The sequence below is a fragment of the Natator depressus genome, chromosome 15 (assembly GCF_965152275.1).
Source record: "Natator depressus isolate rNatDep1 chromosome 15, rNatDep2.hap1, whole genome shotgun sequence".
Lineage (NCBI taxonomy): Eukaryota > Metazoa > Chordata > Testudines > Cheloniidae > Natator > Natator depressus.
In genome coordinates, this window is record NC_134248.1 from 18,314,111 (window position 1) to 18,332,378 (window position 18,268).

The window sequence follows — 18,268 nt, forward strand, 5'->3', positions numbered from 1 at the left end:
AATAACAGCCCACTGATAAAAGAACAAGCAGCCTAGATCTGAAAATCAAGGTAAACGTTTTAAACATTGGGGACTTTTTTTTTAGGTTTTTCTTTTTTGGGGTTTTGCTGGTACGTTCAGGAAGTCCCATTAATACCCACACAATCCAGTAACACACCATTTCGTACCTTATTATGCCTCCTATGAAAGCATTTTACTGAGTAAACAATCCTGCACTTCTTTGAAATGTGTCCGAAACCACCACCCAAAAACAAACACAAAATCTGTAGTCTGTTGGATTGATTGTACTGTCTAGCACATCTCTCCCCAACTTATCTGTTCATAAATGTTTTGGCGTTCCATGAAAAATTTTGCTGTCACATACAATACACTTCAAAAGTAGCTGCATTTAGCCACTTTGGCGAACAGACACTGACAATAAGAACAATTCCTGTTGAAATGACATGCAGAGGGAGACCTGGTCCAAAATAGCGAGGACATCTGAGGGAAATATTTTATAGCCTTTGGAAAAGTGAAAGAGAAACAAAATATTGGTATGATAACACCACACTGTCCACTGCAAGAAGTGGGGGGAAATAGATGCATAAGCTCAGTGTAATAAAAATGGCAGACAACCTGCCTACTCATTCGTATCTGGTGGTTTCCAAGTGTTGCTGTTTTTTCTGCATCCTGGTAAGCTTTTTGATTTGTTTCCATCTGTTCAGTATAGATCCCTTTTTGCAGTTTACTTAAAACACAAATACCCTTTATGAATCTCTACAGATGGTTTTCAAAGACTTCTAGAAAGACAGAGATATCAAGAAAATCTTGTGTGTTTGCCTTAGGGGGGGGGAAAAATGGGACAGTCACTTTGCCTTACAGCTGCAAGCCACGTCAAATCAGGCACTTTGATACGTTTCATTTTGTGTCTGAAGTATACATCTGAAAGACAGCCTCGCATATTTCAGTCAATGTGCAATTTTAGTTAGTTGAGGTGCTCTCTCTCTCTCAGCTTCTAAAAAAGATGCTATTTGCATCCTAGAATGAAAACAGTTTTTCCCCCCCTTAATTCAGTGTGCCTTAGTCAAAAGCTAATTGTGTGTATCTATTTATCGTGAGCTACTTTCTCCAGGGCTGGATGAGTACTAAAAGAATTAAGCCAGTGTTTTCAAAAGTGGTCTCTGACTTTTGGGTGCCCAACTCAAGTTTCATTCCCCCACCCCCAGCTGGGGCACTGGTAGACCTAGAGCTCCTGTTATCAGCTGGAGCAGTGAACATTCAGCACTTCTGAGAGTTAGACCCAAGGCATCTCATGTTGGACATCCAAAATCGGAGGCTTCTTTTGGAAATGATAGGCAAAGCCTGTGCAGAGTCTGTAACTTAGACTTGCTCTTGAGTGCCTCCTATAGGCGTGTGTTGAAGTAGTAGCTCCACTGCCTTGGGAGAGGGTGGTGTGGTGTGCTCTCCTCTGCACAGGGCCAGAGGAGGTATTGAGAAGGGTCACGGCCTGTTGTCTCACATTTCTCTGCCTCTGGGATGCATCACTGATGGTATAGCATCTATGAGCAGAGTCTGTGCTCTCATTGCCTAGGACCCACAGTGTCTGTGCTCCAATTGCATTATCCACACTCTGGCTCGCATAGCATAGCATAGGATGGCTAGCTAGAGCATACCAGAGTCTCTGTAATAATCTGGAAAATGGTGAGTGAAGGAAATTGCTGTTTTGACTACTGTCCATCACTTAAACATGGAAATAGACAGACAATTACAAGAGAGTAAACATGCATGTAAGACATGTCATGCAGGGAACAGACCAATGGACCATCTAGGCCGGAATCCTGTCTTTGAAATTAACTAGGTATTACATAGTTGTAAAACCCCATGGTGCACTTGATTTTGCAATATTCTAGTATTAAGTGAAATGTACTCCTTGCTATACTAGTCCATGCTCAAAGAGAATATATCCATTCAGTTAGAATGTACCTTATTTTAGATTAAGGGAACCATAAAAACAAAAGTGAATTCTCAATGAGAGAGCAATGTGTGTGTGTGTGTCCCTTTGACGTCTACACTGAGCTCATCAGAAAATGGATGCTTCTCTCTGCAGAGTGCTTAGTTTTTAGGCACTGGTCCTGCAAGCCCTTATGTATATGCTTATTTCTGAGCACATGCATAAGGGTTTGCAGGACTGGGGACTTAAAGATGCTATACTTGGGGGAAACAAGGGCATTGTACTATGTAGTTACATACAACCTGCAGTTGCCCCCTGTTGGAGGGGGTCAAGACCTGTATTTTAAGCATGAGAAATGATCTCTGTCTCTTCCTAACTAGTGTACGTGCAGCCACTACTCTTATTCTTACAAATGTCTGATCCTTTTTCTGAACCTTTCTTAGCAACTCTAATTTATAGTCCAAGGCAGCATGCACATATCTAAGGCAGATGTCTCCAGTTCAGCTGTACTCTTGGAAAACAACAATAGTTGGCTACGTCTATTTCCTTGTGACCGGTGTCAAAGTCACAAAAGTACCCTCTGAGTCGGCTGAGCTTGGCATCCAGATTCAGCAGAGACCACTGACTGAACAGTAACAGAAGTCCAATCCTCTCACACCAAGAAAGGTCCTCACTAGCTCAGAGGTGAGACAGAGCAGTGCGAGGAAAGGAATGTTGTCACTGTCTGCTTGTCACGGCTTTGGAGGATAAATGGAGAGCAGAGACTCTGGACCAGAGACTCAGCTACCATAAATTTGCACAGCGCCATTGACTCCTAGGGCGTGTCTTAGCTTCCATCTCTAGTGTCAATAGAGCATAAGGAATGAGCTCTTCCATGTTTAATATACCAGTGATCTTTCAGAAGTACCATAAGAAACAAGAAATTTGGGGACTGATATTCCTGCTGCTGCTAATTTGTTCTTTGGACTCCTCATTTCACAAACGATGGTGAAACGCATTTTGTGAAACTCGGAAGCACTGTTCTTTCAGTGCAGCTGGGTCCCCATCCAAAACCAATGGGAGTCTTCTCACTGACTTCAGTGGGCATTGAATTGGGCCCTTGAAGATTAGCTTCAAATGGAATCAAAGCTTCATCAGAAATCTACACATTTGCATTGCAGATCAGGAGCTTGCAAAAAGATGTTTAGATTAGATGTACAGAATGTAACTAGTTACTAGGAGTTGATTGTATACACACAATTAAAGGTGTGACAAGCTGCCTTTGGACTTTGTGACGGGGTTGGGACTCACCACCAGAGCGCCTCCTGCGGTTCACTCTGGGAATTAGCTCAGTTCATGCAGAGCGCCCTCTGCCGGTGGTGTCCCATCCATCTCTTGCCCTAGATTGGCATCTCAACCCACGTTGCTCCCAGCATCCTCTTAGGACACTGCCCTCCAGTAGTGCCCACTGCTCCCATCTCACCCCCTTCCCAGGGTTTGGTGTTATCAGCAGTCCTTCTCTTTGCCCCAGCCACAATGGCCAACCACACCCCAAAATCTAACCCCTTTTGGCAGGGGTCTGGTGCAGTCCATGATGGCCACTCCAAACAGCCAGGTGGAAGTGCAAGGAGGGTGGATCCAGGCCCACCCTCTACTCTGGGTCCCAACCCAGGGATCCTTTGGCAGCAGCCTTCCTGCCTGCCCTCCTTTTCTCTCTCTTTGTCCATCTCTCTCCCTGGGCCATTTCCCCTTCAGCCCCTTTGCACCGGCTAGGCCCTTTTTCTCAGGGCCTGCAGCCCGGCAGGTACTGGGTGGGAGTTCCCTTCTGCTCCCCACACCTGCCCAGCATTACACTGTCCCTGGTGCTAGTCTCCTCACACAGGCTACAGACCTTTACCCTCTGAAGGCCTGGGAGAGACTGCCTGCTCCTTTCCTGGGCAGCCTTTATATAGGGACTAGCCTAGCTCTGATTGGCTGGCTGTAATACTGGCCCTGACTGGCTCTCTAACAGGCCCTCCCTGACTGGCTGCCACCTCGCGCAGCTGCTCTGGCCTGTTGTAGCCCAATCTGGCATGGGGGTGGGGCACCGCCCCACCACAGACTTCATGAGCAAAGTCAAGGTGTGTAGTGTTTGCCCAATTAAAACAATAAAACCTGAAGACTACAGCAACCAGAATGAGCTGTTCTGTGAGTAATGACTAGCTGAACAGGCAGGTACATGCATAAAAACGTGTGCAGATTGCCCAACTTAACTAAAGAAAGGTTTAGGGCATAGTCATCAATTTACACTGAAGTTTCACACATTTGTGGCCCACCATTTTCAGAAAAGCAGCAGCATCACCAAAACTCTTCTTATCTTGTGCCTTACAAATGTCTACAGAAATGCATGTAGATTCATAGTCTATGAGGGAAGGGAAAGATAAATGGAACATCATAAAATGAGTACACTAGGTATGTGAGCCCAGTTAACCTGAGGACCTAAATTAGGCCCCCAAATTCCACACCTGCATGCTGAAGATGATTGAAAGGGATATTTTAGTGTGTCAGTGCCCAAAAATTGAATGAGGACTCCTATCTTAGGACCTAAACACCTTTGTGGCACTTGGGGAAGTTGATGGTGTCTCTGTACTTCTTATGTACACCAGAGTTTGAAAACTGGGCCCCCCTATTGAGCATGTGGGGAAGAGAAAGGCTGGTCTTGTGGTTGAACTGGGGACTGAGACTCACCGGATGTGGATTCCATTTCAAGATCTGCTACAGACTCCCTGTGTGGTTTGGGCAAATCATTTAATCTCTCTGTAATGTGTGCGCAGTAATACTTCCTTTCTCCGCCCCTTCGGCTGTCTTGTCAGTGTGGATTGTAAGCTCTTTGTGTATGTACAGTGTCTAGCATGATGGGGCCCCTGTTCTGACTGGGCCTTAAGTGCTACTATGATGCAGAAAAGAGCTATGGAACAGATTTTCCCTTACTGTCATGATGAGTAAGAACTTGTGCATAACACATTGATAGGTATGATGTTATTAAAAGAAGTTTCAGGGGGAATTTAGGACTCGAGTGTATTGCCAGTCATCCTGACATGCTGAACTTGCAAATTAAACAGGCTTCCTCTTTAAAGCTTTCTTTGGGCGTCAGGATTTATGTGTTGTTGCGAGATTTTACAACCATATAAATGAAACATTTTAAGATGGATGTCTGTGGTCTGGGGATTAAGAATCTGCCTAGGTATAGACAATTTTATAGTTAGACAGTGCTGGAATTTGTATTTCCAAAGCCTGACTCGCCACTTAGGCTGGCTGGGAGGTACCAGCAGAAGACAATTTTAGCTTAGCACTGAACATTTATGCATTGAAAGCGATAACCATATAGGATTACTTTGCATCCAGGCTGTGAGTTTGTAAAACAAATGGTTGTTGCAAAATTTTAAACTGCTAGAGCTGAGTGCATAATTTGCTATGAATAATTTATCTGATGAAGCTAGAATTTCTCTCTGCTCAAGGAATATCCACATGTAGGCAGTGATTTCCTTGAGTTTATTTGTTCTGGATGGAATCTAATGAATTTTTTTCAAACTTTATTTGTAGCATACTATTTATATTACAGTAGTGTCAAAGGGCCCCAATAGATATTATGGCTCCATTGTGCTAGGCACTGTACATTCACATGGTGAGAGACAGCTCTTCAGGATACAGACTAACAGTGTAAGTAGGCACGATAGACAAAGGGAAACAGAGATAACAGCGTCTTGCCCAAGGTCACCCAGTTGGTCAAGGGCAGAAATGGGAATAGAACCCAGCTCTTCTGAGTCTCAATCCATTCCCCTATTGACTAGACATACTGGATTGATTCTGAGCAGTTCTTTGAATATTGTCACTTCCAACTGTGTTGGATAAGTCACATAGTAATGTTTCTGTTCCACAGCTGCATGAATGTCTGTGCAGCCTGCACAGGAAGAATGTTCCCCTCTAATAACTGGTTCACCTAAGAGTAGAAAAGTCTACTACAGCTGTTATCTGAAGTTGCTATTTTTACACTCAAGTGGTAGAGGATCATGCTTTTAACACTGAAAGTCATGGTATCTGAGGGTCTTTATGCAAACACCTCTGGTACTAGTCCTCATGTGCATGGATCTAACACTTAGTTTCCATAAACACTTATGAGTATCAACTGACATTTGCTTTCCTTGAACATTCATCTCAAAGCAAAGGGTGAGAGTGTGGCTGAAACAAATCCATTACAAAATTAGACTCATTGGTTACAGATTTTATTTTATTGTTTTTGTGGAGCATCCACCCTGTGAAACTTTCATTTTCAATTGTTTCAGTGTTTGGAACAGTGGTGGGCAACCTGTGGCCTGCGGGCTGCACATGGCCCGCCAGTGGCTTGCCCTGACGGGCCATGTGCAGCCCATGGGCTGCAGGTTGCCCACCACTGGTTTAGAGAGACTCAGACCAAACCTTTGGATCCTAAACTCTGCTGAACTGCTGGACTCCACAGCTTCGGCCGATCTCTAATTTAGAAGAATCAAAGCATTCACCTCCAGAGAATGTCCCCTCCAGTGAGGCCTGGTGTACACTTAATATTTAGGTTGACATAGCTATGTTGCTCAGCGCTGTGAAAAATCTCCCCCCTTACCAAACCCCCGAGGACCAAAGCTGTGCCAGCCTATCCCCCCAGTATAGATGGAGGTAGGTTGACAGAAAATGCTTCTATCAACCTAATGATGGGTGTTTGGAGAGGTGGTGGTTGTACAACTATGGAAAAACATCTTCCATCGTTGTAGCTATACCACTCTGATTGAACTTGTAGAGTTGTTGGTAGTCCAATTAGCAGAAAGGACCAGATTATGTTGTAGGAGGAGCAGCGGGGCTCTTTGACAAGTCATTGGCCAGTTCTTTGTTAAAGCACTTGGAGTGTGCTGACTCTGCTCATCCTGTAGTCTCTGTGCTCACATTAGTTTTACAGAAGAGGAAGAAAAGAGGGAGTTGCTAAGCTGGGTTCTGATCCTGCAATGAGTTCTGCACGTCAGATCCCTGATGCCCCACTACAGCCTCTGATTTTAATGGGGCTGGGTATGGGCTCATTGGAGGGGCAGAGTCTTGACTGTGCTAGATGTAATCTTCCATAGATGTTTTACTAGAGTTGAGTTTGTAATTCCAGGCACCCTTATTTGCCTAGATATTACATATATAAATTTAGTTCCCAGTTAAGGGAGTCACTGTCAGGATGGGAGAAAGCTTCCAACAGATTGGTTAAAGTTGCCATTAAAATTAAGGCAATCTGAACCCCCTGCTTTATTCTTGACTTTGACTGTACTTGCCTGTAGCCAAACACTGTACTGTGTTCTTTGTAGAAGGCACATTTCATTGCTGTTGTTTATTCTCAACTTCTAAAGGGTTTTGATGAAGTTCAGTTATGACCCTGGCTGCAAAATACCATTATTATGCTATTAGGAATGTGGTGGAGGTGTTGTCATAATGAATTGCATTTGAACTCACGGTATAATTCATGGGACAAAGCACAGTATTGCCCCACCAGTCACAGAACTACAGGCACCTGGCTGCCATTGACTAGCTGGATGACCTTGGTTTTTCATGTCGCCTTATTTCAGTTTCCCCCTCCGTAACATCGTGTTGCTTCATGGTGGTAAAGTGCTTTGGGATCTCTGGATGAAAAGTGCTACCATGTATAAATGCTGAATGTTGACATCACCACAAGTTTGTGCACAGCACTGTGTGCATGTGCTACGCTGGGGTGACTTTTTTCTGTTGATTGCTTTTATAATAGTGCCCAGTGGCCCCACTCAAGTTAGGGCTCTGTTTTGCTTGCTGCTACGCAGCCATAAGAGTCTCCACCCTGCAGAACTTACAAACTAAATTAGGATAAGACCTAACAAGTGAGCTTCGCAAATAAATGGAGGGACTGGGGAAGGAGAGATCAGGGGAACAGTGATGAGAACACATGGCCCTAGAGACTGGCTCTTAACACACGTTGCAAGTTTCAAAGCTTTTTCTGGCTATAAATGAACATGGAAGGTGCCAAACTGGATCACACCCCACGTTCATGTAGTCCAGTATCCTCTCTCCCCCAGTGGCCAGTACCAGATGCTTCAGACGGAGGTGTAAGAATCCCACAGTAGGCAGACAAAAGATATCACTGGTGTCAGTAAACCTGGCTGGCCTCCTGCTTGTTTATTACCAGCTGGCAATTTACTCGACGAGAGACAACAGAACTGGTATCTTGAGGGGGGGAATTTGCAAGAAGCAAGGATTGTGGCTTGACCAACTATTTCAGGGAGGGCTTCCATGCACAAGTGGCAGCATGGAACAGTAGTGCTTCTGGGAGATGTGGATCAAGGCTGGTCTCACTAGTGAGTGAGGCAGAGGGTAGGTGGGGTGGCAAGGTGTTTGGGGAGGTAACTTGAGAGCCTCTCCCTGCTTAGGATACCAGAGAAAGGAGGGCATTGGAGAGCAAGACAAGCTGCTTGTATTTGATATGGTGTGGAGGGAGAGTTTGTGGAGGGACTCAGGGAGCAGGTGACATTGTCAGGATAGGCAAGGAAGAAGATTTTAGCAGCAATGTTCTTAACGGACCTAAAGGGAGTGATGTGTGTGTGTTGGGACGACCGGAGAAGAGGAGGTTCGAGTACATAGGAGAGAAGGTGATGAGGGGAAATAGAGGTATTTTAGTTGTGTAGAGGGAGAGAAAAAGAGAGGAAAGACTATGTCTTAGGCATGCTATAGAGGAAGAGCAGCAGGATTTGGATATAGGATGTGCGTGTTCAGAGGACAGACTCAAAAGGTGTGTGGGTTACCTGGGAGCATGGTAATGGTGCCGATGGGGACAGAATACGGGGAAAGCGAAGAACTTTTGGGGGAGAAGGAAGGCTTGGCCATGCTGAGAGCTAACTGATGGTAAGACATCCACAAAGAACATGCGGGGGACACGCGGCAAGCTGAGCATTTAGTTTTTGCCTTTTCAAGCTTAGCAAAGGTTATGAGGCACAAAAGTGAACACTCACGAGCACATCTCAACATGTGAAATGGCATAATATAGAAAATCTAGCCCTAGTTGCTGTGATGCTTGGAGAACCCTCACAGCATGATGGGAAGCAAGTCACTTATCCAGAATGTAAAATTTCTGTCTCATTTTAGAAACTACCTAACAGTTTTCTGCAAACCTTGGGTTCTCAGCCTGTGGGTCATGACCCCAAGGAGGTTGTGAGCACCGTACTGTTCTTCATGAGTAGATGGGAGGGGTCCTGGAACTCTTTTCTGTTGTAAGGGGTGAAGGTGTCACGGTGGAAAAGGTTGAGAACCCACTATTGTGCAGAAACAGGGGCAGAAATCCTCCTGAGCTGCAGTGTCAATGAATCAGAAGTTTTTAAAAGTAAAAATTGATGAGTGGTATAAAAGTTCACTATTGGGAGAGGAGGGGAATGTGTGGTGCGTGTATGTGTTTTATAACAGTAATAAAATACCTTGGAAAGAAGTGTTTTAAAATCTTCCAACAATCCACCAGCTGTTTGCAATTTTGTTCAACTACTAGAAATGAAATGATGGTTGGTATAGTACACTGCCGTAAGGAATTTTGCTCCTTCAAATGTCCTTCTGAATCTTGACATTGTTGAATAAACCAATCATCTTCTGCTGAAAGATCTTTAGCTGAACAATTGTTTCTACATCTGGGCCCCCATCTGTTACTAAACACCCTAATAACCTTTCACAATCAGAGCATTCTCCTGTTCTGTGTATGAGCTCAGGCATTATCTGTCCCTGCTACTTAGACTTCCCAGTACCAGAGCTCTATCTTAAGCTCTGGAGCTATTTGTTGCAGGTCACTGGGTATTTCTTATAGGAATGTTTTGACGAGATGAAGTTGGGACAAATACAGCCACTGCAGTTAATCCCGTGTAAAGCAAACAAACCACAGGCAAAGCTTTGACTCCTGATTGGTTGTTTTGCCTCTGGCAGCTTAGTTCACTGTGGGTGCAGGATTGCATATCCTATTCAAATCCTCTTTAGGAATGGGATGGAGCCAAATTTGGGATTCCCTCTGTGGCATCCACTTGCACTGAAATTGGGGTTCATGGTCAGACAGTCTGAGCCTCATCCCAAACTTATGCAAGCTCAGCAAACATCAGCTTATTTGCGCAGGTGGAATGTTTCCCTTTACAGTAGGGCCTCAGAGTTACGAACACCAGAGTTACAAAATGACTGGTCAACCACACACCTCATTTGGAGCTGGAAGTATGCAATCAGGCAGCAGCAGAGACACACACGCAAAGCAAATACAGTACAGTTCTGTGTTAAATGTAAACTACTAAAAAAGAACGGGAAATAATAAAAAAAAAGATTTGACAAGGCAAAGAAACGGCTTCTGTGCTTGTTTCGTTTAAATTAAGATGGTTAAAAGCAGCATTTTTCTTCTGCATAGTAAAGTTTCAAAGCTGTATTAAACCAATGTTCAGTTGTAAACTTTTGAAAACACACCCATAACGTTTTGTTCAGAGTTACGAACATTTCAGAGTTATGAACAGCCTCCATTCTCGAGGTGTTTGTAACGCTGAGGTTCTACTGTACTTATCTGTCCTCCGATCACACCCTGTCCCACTCATGCCCAGTCATGCAGGGAAACTTGCAATGAAGTTTATGGGCTTTATGCCGGCCCGAGGTCTCCAGAATCTGACTCTGTGTTATGGTCCAGAGATATTACCTTGCCCCTACTGTACAAGAGGATAATTCCAGCTAAGCTGCTTCGTTACCCTGGAACAGGTCCTTGTGCGGGAGGACTGCGTTTGGGAGACATCCTTTGGGAAAATGGTTGATCTCCACACTCAGGGGGTCATGAGACTAGCTGAACAGCAGCTGGGGAGTATATGAACCTTCAGACTGTCAACTGAGGCTACTTTCTTGTTATAGACTCTAAACCTTGAAGAAAAGACCCTGCTGCGACTGCAGCAGACCCATTCCTGCCCCTGCCCCACCTCACTGAGTCATTCCCCCAGCTCATAGGTGCTGGCTGTTTAGCTTGGTGTATAGTTGTTGTCTCTGTCCATGCACTAGATAAGGCCCTTGGCAGTCACACATTGGGTATATCCATGGAGCAGGCCCTGGATCCAGCTCTGGCTTGTGCCTTCCTTGATCAGAAGCTGTGGGGGCTGGTGCAGCTGCTGGAGCAGACTGAGGGCAGCCCTAAGGTGCAGCCCTAGATCAGAGAGCCCATGGGTATGGAGTTATCCCCTGCCTCCTATGTCTCACACTTAGCCTGCCCTAGAAGGCTCACAGGGCCAGGAAGGCAGCATGGAGGCCCTGTGCAATGGTGGAGATGGGAAAGTTATTTCCTGGAACTTCCAAGCCTCTTGTATAGACTACACAATAGAATCCTTTTGTGTCTCAGCTACCCTAAACCAGCTCCCTCCACCAAGCTATGCAGCCAAGCTTGTTTTCTCACTTGTATGGTATGGTACTCTCTTGGTGAGCTGCCATCTGTGTCCCAGTGGTGTTTCCCAGATCATGGAGGGTTTTTTTACAAGCATTTCCAGAAAGCCAGTGTATTGTTCTCTCTCCAGGAAATGTTTTGCTGTTTACACTAGATAGACAAGCAGGTTTCTGGCTCATTGCTTCAGAGAACACGCCAGCTGTTTTTTTTATGGTCCTATTGCATCCACCCTTCAATGATAGCCATAATGGCTGGGACCCCTCTAGTGTAGTCCTTCTGCAGTCTCTCTAGAAACTTACCTTCACTTGTTTTTTGGTTGTTTTAGGGGTTTTTTGCACTGCATCAGTGTCAAATGTGACTTGCACCAGTGCAGCTTGCTTTGATTTGAATCTGGGATCAGGTGCACCAGTATGCATTACTTAATATACTGGTGCAGTGTATCTGCACGAGCGGCTTACATTGTGTGACCCATCTGCCCCATTCCTTTAAACAAATCAACCTCCCCCCGCCAAAAAACCCCCCTCCCCTCCAACAACCCAACGAGGACAAGTCTTAGGATGACAATCACAAGCAAGTTACTGAAATCAAGCTTATCTACTAGAATAACGAGCTGTTCCCTTCTGTTAAAGGGATGCTGTCTACTTGTCTAGACCCAACTTTTTTGGGGCAGGACCCTGGAATTTTAAAAGGGGTTTTATAAAACATACTGGGCCTGATTCAGTATAACCGTCCATCTTCCATGGGAGTTCTGTGCCTGAGTAAGGACTGATGCTGGATAAGGCCCAATATGCCAGTCTCATTTTTTAAAATTAATTCAGTTGAAAACAATTTAGGCTGAAATTCAGCAGCAGTTGAGTCTCTGACTCCTTTGTGTTCCTTTCAGAATCCCATCCCTGAATTTTTTAATGGGAGGGTCCCCATACAGTATTAGAAACTACCCTTCTTTAGTAAGGTCGCCTATAAAATGTTGAAAGAAAAGGAGTACTTGTGGCACCTTAGAGACTAACCAATTTATTTGAGCATAAGCTTTCGTGAGCTACAGCTCAATGCATCCGATGAAGTCAGCTGTAGCTCACGAAAGCTTATGCTCAAATAAGTTGGTTAGTCTCTAAGGTGCCACAAGTACTCCTTTTCTTTTTGCTAATACAGACTAACATGGCTGCTACTCTGAAACCTATAAAATGTAGGCAATACAAGGATAATACTGTTTTCAGATTGTTTGAAATTGAAATAGTGGTGTGTTTTGCTAATGTTTCTTTCAAGTCAGGCTCTTTGCTTTAGGAGCCACGTCATCGGAAATATGTAGACATGCAGATTTGGAGTTCAACACATTGGTGAAGTGAATGATCCTGATGATCATTACTTCAGTCCACTCTAAGTCTCACTTAAGTAACTTGACAAAAGCAGTCATGTGTGAACTTAAACCGGGGGAGAAATGAATGCCAAAGGCATTTAGGGAGAGTATTGCACACAAAAATCATGAATGACTAAAAGCAGTAGTAGGAATATATAGTATAAACAATCTGATAAAGGAGCAATATAGAATTACTTAGAGGGCAAATTAAAAATGAGACAAATTGGTGGCTACATGGAACTGTATAATTGTTACTATGTGAAACTCATGGCTACGCTGAACTTCATGGTGATAATTGGGATGGAACTCGGATCCTCATGCTTAGCTCCACCACTTGAGGTCCTTTTCACTCAAGCCAAAGAATCTCCATTAGCTTTTGATTGTATGGGGCCTATGCCAACAATACACAGTTCTGATTCCATTCTCTGGAGGGTAATGGTACATACTCCAAGATCAGTGTAGTATGGTGGGTTACCACTGTTTAATTTAATGACAGAAATGGACATGATAGACTTCTTGTTTTCTTCCTTCTGACCGAAAATCTTATTTGTGATTAGGTGAATAAGCAAAATAATTTAATGTGTTTGTCTAACCAACAAATGGCTATTTTTGGGGTGTGTGAATTGCAGAAAAAAAATTGTCAGGAGGCTCTACAAAGGATGATATTATAACTCAAACGCAAGTGGTGCAAACTAGATAGACGTCTAACGCTGAGTGGACAATGCTGCAACTAAAGTGGAATAGACTATCCAGTACTAGAATACTGAGAACCATCATTCATGTGGCTTCTAAGAAACTGAAGATTTATACAGAGCAGTAATTTGCAGATAGCAGCTCTATGGTTGTGTCCATATTCGGGGGGAGGAGGGGGAAGAGGTGCATTTTTAAGAAGTGTTAAATAATGTGGGTTAAATAACACTTCTTAAAAATGCATGTTTCCCCCTAGCCAACACAAAGTCTAAGATTACCTCCTAACTTCAGTGTAAATTCCTTTGAGAGATATGGAACAGAATAAGAAAGAAGCTGAAAATCAGTGCAGGAAATGTAAACTCAGGTGCCTCATCCTATTACCCCAATAAACTTGTACCATCTATTTAGCTTCCAACATAATCTTACCTCCATTTTGCCCCTACTAAGTCAGGGTATGAACTGATGATGGGCAAAGGAAAAGCAAACTTTACAATTAATTGAAAATATAGGCTACGAGCAAAGAACAGGAGGGAATGGAAGTTTCTCCTTCTAAATGTTTGCTGTTCATGTTCTCTCTATGTATGTGACAAATACATTGGCTTGGTCCTCTAGTTAATGCAACAAATTGGCACAGCACTACTCCTGTGGTTAATTTTAAATGCAACAAGATCATGCTACAGTACTTTGACACATTTCTAAGAGCAACAGCATGACATTGTTGACACTGAACGTTAACTAAGGGCATCAGTTGCCAAACTCAAATGTAAAACGAATGGGATAACAACAGCAACATTTTAGAAACTTCATTCAAGGGAGTATTTAAAATTTTATCAGGTCTAACTGATATGACAGTGATTTGCAAATGTGGAAAGTATCCAATTTCCACTACTTACCCACAAACTTCAATGCGCAAGTCAAGTACAGCAAAGTCCCCCGAGGCAGGAAAAACCCAGAGGAACAGTGTCTGAGTGCATATGTAAACAAAGAAACATCTGTCCTTTGAGTATTCTAGTAACTTATTGAACTAGTTCAAGGATTTATCTCTTGTTTTCCCTTTAAGCTTAAGCACAATTATTGGGCCATTAATGTTTGTAAAACGGTGGAAAGGTATTTTAGAGCAGATGATTTTTATCTTTTCAATCAGATGCTGACCATAAAATAAAACTAAAAAACTCTCTTGTAAATAACAGCCAGGCTAATCCGTGGATAATTGTCTGTCTACAAGGAAACAGTCAGAGAGCTCATCTTGCAAACAGTTTTGTCACGTCTATACTAGACAATTGTACAGGTTTAACTATAGGCTAGTATAGTTACAGAAGTACTCGTCCCCCAGTGTGGGCACAGTTATATTGGTATAAAGGAACTTTATACTGCACTTTCAGAGATAGAGATATTCCTGCTTGGAAGAGGAATAACTATACCAGTATAAAACACCTTTCAACAAGTAGAACTGTGTCCACACTGTGGCTTTTACTGGTATAACTATTTTGGAAACAGAAATAACTACGGTATACTAATAAACCTTTCTAGTGTAGATCAGGCCTAATGCCCACTCTTAATTTTATTACCCTGAGTCACTCCACTTAAATCAACAGGAGTTATAGGCAAAGTTCATGGTTTTTGAAGCTTCAAATTTTTGGGGAAAAAAAGTTTGCTGGAAAACTTTTGATGTAACTCTTTCAGCAACTTCACCTCCCATTTTTTAATCAGCTGTAGAATTAGTCCAAATATCTGCAATGTTGATAAAATGTCAAATCTCAAAATGATCATGACATTGGTAATTTTGACATTTAAAAAAAAAAACCAGGAGGGAGGGGGGTGTGTGTGTGTGTGTGTGAGCGAGAGAGAAATAGTTCCACCCTCCCCATTTTTAGGCAGCTCTACATGCAGGCGTAATCTTAGGCACATGTCATTAGTATTTGCAGGTCTGGGGCCAGAGTGCTCCGTTGTGGTTTAAAAAACAAAACAAGCTCCCTCCCACCCCTTGCAAAAAAACCCATCAAAGCCCCAAATCCCTTTTTATTCTCTTTGTTCATCTCCTGGCACAATGGGATCCAAATCCTGACTGGGGCTCCTGGGTGCTACTGCTTTACATATATTCAAAATAAGAATAGATTCCTCCAGTTAAGTGCGGCTAATAAAGTTGAAAAACACCTTTTGAAAAATGATTAGGTAGTTAATAAAGTATGTCAACTTGAAAATATGCATGCTTTATGTGATGACTGGAGATAGTTTATCATATTATGAGTGACACATCCACTTATAAATATTTATTCTCTCCAGTGGTACTGATAAATCTTTTGAGCCTATAAGCACATTGATACAGACATAGCAATATCATTTGTCTTTCCAATGCATTTTATTTATTATTGACTAATTGCCTGCCAGATTGTAAATATGATAGAGGTGGCATTGTGTTTTGATTAACTGTATGTTAAAGTACCCAGAGGAATTTAGATCCAGCCCTGAGCAAAGCCATCCAAGGCAATAAATTGTATATTTTGAAATCAGCTATGCGGTGTGGAGCTGCAGTCCTAGTTAAACAAGCTGAGCAAAGGTATTTCCAGAGCAGTTTATTTTGATTAATGGGTTCCCAAAAGCCTCTTGCTGCTGTTTACAATGGATTTGCTGTAATATTTACAATAAACTGGGGTTAGTCAAGAGAGTTTTAATATACATCAGCAGGTTACTTACGCTTCGCAAACCAAGAGCAAAAAGAATAGTGCAAAGTTAAAACAGTAAATGGTTTATTTGTCCTTTACCTCTGTAGGACCTTTCTGATATATATATATATTCTCTTTCCTTCTCCCTCACATACACTGGCCTCAGACATTTTCTTAGTGTTTAGAAGTATTTTAATGCAATTTGATCCCACCATGTGACAACTGGAGATAGTTTATCGCATTACAGCTGACACATCCATTTATAAATATTTATTCTCCTTCATGGCACTGATAAATTGGTTGAGCCTATAAGGCCACGGGTAGAGGCTCAGTAACACTTCCATTTGTCTCTTCCAAAACTTGGCTGTTACCGGCAGACACTGGACAGACTGGAAATACAATTAGGATGGGCGTATTTGTTGATTAACTATCAAAATACTCAAAATTAGGATGTGCAGAACCATGTTAACCGGCTGTTATGAAATCATACTAAGCAATGAACTCTGAAGTTCTCTACAGCACAAAAGATACAGCCAAAGCAAAACAAAATATCAGAAAATGATCCAGAGCTCTGTTTAGAACTGACATTTGCATGCACACATGCATATATTTAAGCCTCTTGCTTTCACATCTTCAACTCAAAAAGCTCTAACTCCCCCCTACTTTCCTCCTGCCCTTACCTGGATACAAGTTCCATTGTGAAAATCACACAGCTGAACTAAGAGGAAGGATGACCTTGTGGTTAAAACACTGGACTAGCAGCCATGAGATATGGGCTCTAATAGACTCACTGTGTGACCTTAGGTAAGTTGCATAAGATCACTGGGGCTCAGTTCCCTCATCTGAAACATGGGCATACAACCTTTTTCCTCTTTCTTGCCCATTTTGATTGTAAGCTCTTGGGGGGGGGAAGGACAGTCTCTTATAATATATTTGTACAGCCCCTTGCACAATGGAGACCTGATTTCAGTTGGGGTCTATAAAGGCTACTGCAATCCAGACAATAGTGATATTGGCAGATAATTTTGCCTCACAAATGGACTTTAGCTTAGGCCTTTTATATAGCTTGCACGTGCTGTTACTGCTAGCAGGAATTGACTGTTTTATCACACATCCCTCTGTGTGAGTGAGATGTCTGCCAGTTGATGATTCCCAGCAGCATATATACTTGCCATCTCTCTCTCTCTCTCTCTTTTTTGCTCTTTTTTTATTGAATGAGTTTGTCAGGCCATATTTATGCAACATATAATTTGACAGGAACTCTATTGTAATTAGTACTGATTAACACCCACTGATCACTGTCTCTAATGTTATTTAGCTAATCAGATCTTGGGCATTTTAACAAACTTATTACATAATTTTACTCAAGTAGGTGAAATATCAGAATGTTTGTATCGCCCTGGAGTGGATCGGGGCTGGGGAGACATGAAAGAGGGGTGCTGCCTTTGTGGCATCATTTCCCCCTCCCCTCGAGCCACGCAAAAGATCTCTCTCACCCCACCAACCCCAAAGGGCTCATTATCTGATCCATTGTCCACTCTCCCACCTTGAAATTTGGAACCCTGCTCCCCTATGGGGGTGGTCTATGGGGCAACTCATGGTATCTCCTGTGTGCTGTTCATCCACCCAGTGGCAGAATGCTGAGTGGGAGAGGGGACCATAGTGGCACAGGACCCTTCATGAAGTTTTGGGAATCCAGGGGTATTGGAAGCCAGAACCCTTGCGACTTCCATGTAGGTGGAAACAGAACAATTGCTGAACCAGAATGAAACTCAGTGAATGGGAACTGATAGCCCTTAGAGGGGAATGCTAGGGCCTTACCTCACTCTTTGGACGCTGTTTAAATTGCAGGCATTACAGAGCAACGTGGCATATCTAGAGGTGATGCATCCCGAGGGTAGTATCTTGAAAATTCCTGCAATCTGGTATATTCCAAAGGCAAAAATAAGCATAGAAACCAGGGATAACTATCACCCATGACAGGCATAATTTTGTGGTGTCTAGACAGGAGAATGACCTTCACTAGAGGCCAGGAAGAGTCTTCGTTTGCCTCCTATTTGCCTAACCATAAATGATCTATTTGCCTAATCATAAATGATCTGGAGGATGGTGTGGATTGCACTCTCAGCAAATTTGCGGATGATACTAAACTGGGAGGAGTGGTAGATTCGCTGGAGGGCAGGGATAGGATACAGAGGGACCTAGACAAATTG